Source organism: Palaemon carinicauda, chromosome 38 (assembly GCF_036898095.1).
Source record: "Palaemon carinicauda isolate YSFRI2023 chromosome 38, ASM3689809v2, whole genome shotgun sequence".
In the NCBI taxonomy this organism is placed as follows: Eukaryota; Metazoa; Arthropoda; class Malacostraca; order Decapoda; family Palaemonidae; genus Palaemon; species Palaemon carinicauda.
Window position 1 is genome coordinate 30,553,598 of NC_090762.1, and position 4,256 is coordinate 30,557,853.

Genomic DNA, 4,256 nt, shown 5'->3' on the forward strand with positions numbered 1-4,256 from the left:
CAAAAGCTTCACAGGGTGGAAATCGTCGCGCATTTTCTTCAAGCACTACGCGAAGCAAGTGCATGAAGTTAAACATTTCGTGGTAGCCGCAGGTAGTGTTATGAAACCTGCCGTTTAACTCTGCATAGAACAGTGAGTTACTTGGGACTTTAACTCTACGGTTGCCAGTGTTGACCCTCTTGTGATACATAGTGATTTCTTGGACACTTAGTGTTTCTAATAGACTGTTCTTATCAAGGTGAAATTTCATACACTTCACATGAGTGCCACATGCTCTAGGGCATGATGTGTTTTTCTTTGAAAAAGACTGACGTTCCTCTGGAACTTGTGTTTCTAAAAGTGAAATTTCTTTCAGATTCAAGATTGAAGTCTTTTATTTTCTATGTACATTATTCTTTATTATTTTAAATTAACTTTACACTTATTGTTGCAATTGTTATCACAATAATCTGCAATATATGAAATAAAATGTCTATTTTATTACATGTGCGTCTCTCTCCGCTCCTATTATTTATTATGAAATATATTATTGACAGAGAAGGATAATATAAATTTACTTGTATTGTATACTCACTCATGCTGTGGTAATATTCCTACCTGAATACTTACCTTCGTCCTGCATTCGAGACCAGATTGATCTCTCCTCCAAGGAGCGTAGTGATTATTTATCACTTACCTATGCTTGATAATATTCCTACCCGAATATTAACCTTATGTCTTGTTTCCGAGTCCTGCACGAACTCTCCGCAGGGTGAGTAGCCCTTCAATGATCGCTTCGAGATATTGGTATGGTCCACCGGGACTTCTCTGCCAGGGGAGCAGGAAGCTGGATCCCCACGGAAACTCTAACGAGGATATGTTACATACCTTTATTCGAAGCCCTTGGCACTTGCATAAAAAGGGGAAAATTTCCACGATACATTAATTCTCTGGTACACTTCCATCAGGACGTCATGGCTTGAGCCCTAAAAACGGATTTTGAGCGAAGCGAAAAATCTATTTTTGGGTGAGATAGCCATGACGTCCTGATGGACCCTCCCGTCTATTCTAGTCCAGCCTTTCAGGCCCCGCCCTGTCCTGCTGTATCATGGAGATTAGCAAGAAGCTGGCCTCAGGATGAGGACGGACGTGACATCATTTAGCAATGGCGCCCGTTTGTTTACGTTTCGAGTACCAAAAGCAGCCACGGACGAGTGTAACTGTGGAACGGCTCCCCAGTTATTCTCCACCTTTCATATCGAAGTTTTAACTTTATATTGGGTGCAGATAGCTATGTGGCGTGTTTATACATGCGTTCCCTGTTGATAAACGATATCCTAGAGGGAAACCTTTAGGGTACTCGCACCAGAAGTTAGAATTCTGTGATAACCTTTAGTTTAATTCTCTGGGAATATCCCTGTAGTTAAATATACCCTAGGAAGCTACTGAAGGAACCTTCCATCAGGACGTCATGGCTATCTCACCCAAAAATAGATTTTTCGCTTCGCTCAAAATCCGTTTATTGTTTTATATCTTTTGCATATTTGTTACTCCTTTAGACTTCATGAAGAAGAATTGCATAAAAAATTCTGCGTAATAGCGTGTGAGTTATTTAATTTGTGTCACGCTTTAAAGAAAACGGAAATAATTTCATGGTATACTCTTACACGTTCACATTATTTTTTTATTACTTAACCAGAGCACATCTTATATAGTTTTCCCAATTTTGTCTTTGGCACCTGACTTTTCTTAAATATTAGACACAAAATTGATTTCTGTGTATTTCCATAACCTAGATTATGAGATTAATCTCGGGACATTTTATTTAAACATGTATAGGTTAGGAACAAGATAATTAGTATTGAAAATATAATTTCGTGTAATTTACACGGGTTCCGCTAGTTATTGTTATTGTTATTATTATTATCATTATTATTGTTGTTGTTGTTGTTGAAAGAATAGTATTTATATCTGGAAATTGACATGTTTCCTGTGAAGGGAATATTAAACATCAAAGTATGTATACAGTGATTATTTTTAAGTCGAGCTTTGATTATGCTATATTCTACAAAGCCGTAATTATAACATTACTCGTATTCACGATTGTTCCGCAAATTATATTCAATCTGCAATTTCTACGTAAACTGTAAATTCCTTTTTTAACTATGATCTTATATATATATATATATATATATATATATATATATATATATATATATATATATATATATATATATATATGTATATATATATATATATATATTATTTGCATGTCGGTCTTTATTTTTCCCTAATCATCTTGTCGAATTTGCATCAGAGAATTATATAACCTCAATTATACAGAAATGAATAACTTTATTTTGAAGTCTGCTCACGAATCATCTGCATATATTTTTATTATATACATTATTTCTCAACTATAATTGAAAGGTAAGTAACTGAAGAATTACTTTCCTTTTTGCTTTTTTACCATTTCCCGAATAAACTGATTGAAATGGAACTGACATATCAGTTATTACAATTCCCAACGGAGAGGGAGAAATTTATTTTCTCTCAATTTTTTTTTCTTTTTGCCGTTGATAGCACGGAAATGTTGATGAAATAAATGAATAAAATACATTGACGTTTGAAGTTAGGGGAATATCATGAGTGATATTTTAGGGAATATCATGGTTGATATTTAAGAGAATATGAGGGATATTTAAGGCAATATCATGAGTGATGTTTAAGGGAATATGAGTGATGTTTAAGGGAATATGAGTGATATTTAAAGAAATATCATGAGTGATATTTAAAGAAATATCATGAGTGATATTTAAGGCAATATCATGAGTGATATTTAAGGCAATATCATGAGTGATATTTAAGGGAATATCATGAGTGATATTTAAGGCAATATCATGAGTGATATTTAAGGGAATGTGAGTGATGTTTAAGGGACTATCATGAGTGATATTTAAGGGAATATGAGTGATATTTAAAGGGATATTTAAGGGAATATCCAATAAACGAATATCAGGAGCACCAGGTATTACAGTACATATGGAACTGAATTGGTTGGAATATTAAATTTTATTGAATTAATCCTTATTACCTTTGTTCATCATCCCCTTTGAATGGCAATGGTTATGCAATTGATATGAAAGAATATGGAGCCACAGACACAGAATGGCTTTAGAATTTTGTAGTGTTGAGAAGAGAAGAGAACATCAGCACGGAATCATGTTTTGCCAAGTAACTCAAATCAGTTTAATATTTAATGTAAACATTACTCTCTTAATATCACCACAACATCAACATTGACGCATATTTTGCTAGGTAATTCAAATCAATTTAATCTTTCATGTAAAATAACTCTGTTAATATCACCACCTCAGTCACGCACTTAAGATATGCATTACATTATTACCAAAAACTGCTATCACCACCATCGTCATCACCGTAACTATCACCACCACCACCATCATCATCATCATCATCATCATCATCATCATCATCACCAACGTATTAAATTAACATTCTTTTTGCATTTGAAAATTGTCCTTATTACGTCATCTTTATTAAATCCTGTTGGAGCATCATAAGGGATGGAAAAACCAGTCTCTCCTCTTTTTGGCAGTTACGGGGATAGAAGATGCCATTGATACTTTTTTGAGTTATAATCTTATTTGTTTTCATATTTATATTACATTATTGTGACTAAGTGATGGCATTGATAATCTCCCCTATATAATAAAAAGCAAGTGTCTGGATATATATATATATATATATATATATATATTAATTTCTAGTCATACCAAGCGGCATTGCCTGGCATAATTCTTCTCGGTCTCTCCCTGTCCCTCGGGAAGGTAAGAGAAGAGTAGCCATGGCCTGGTGAGAGGGGGTTACCCCGAGAAGAAAAGGGAATGGGGATGTGAATTGTTGAATTTCCTATTCGAGAGAAGGTTGAATCTGTCTGAGGTTTTAATTACATTTATTTTCACATTTATATCACGTGAGTAAATAGTTGTAATAATGATATGTAAGATAAAATAGTCTTTAACCATGTCCGACTTGTTCAAGTCGAACCTTTGGGAAAGATACTCAACTTATCTATACTCAATTCTTTTTAATGAGGCGCATTTGCACCGACTCGCAGCGGTGCCCTTTTAGCTCGGAAAAGGTTTCCTGCTTACTGATTGGTTAGAATGATCTTGTCCAACCTATCAGCGATCAGGAAACGTTTCCGAGGTAAAAGGGCACCCCTGCGAGTCGGTGCAAATCTGCCTCGCTAA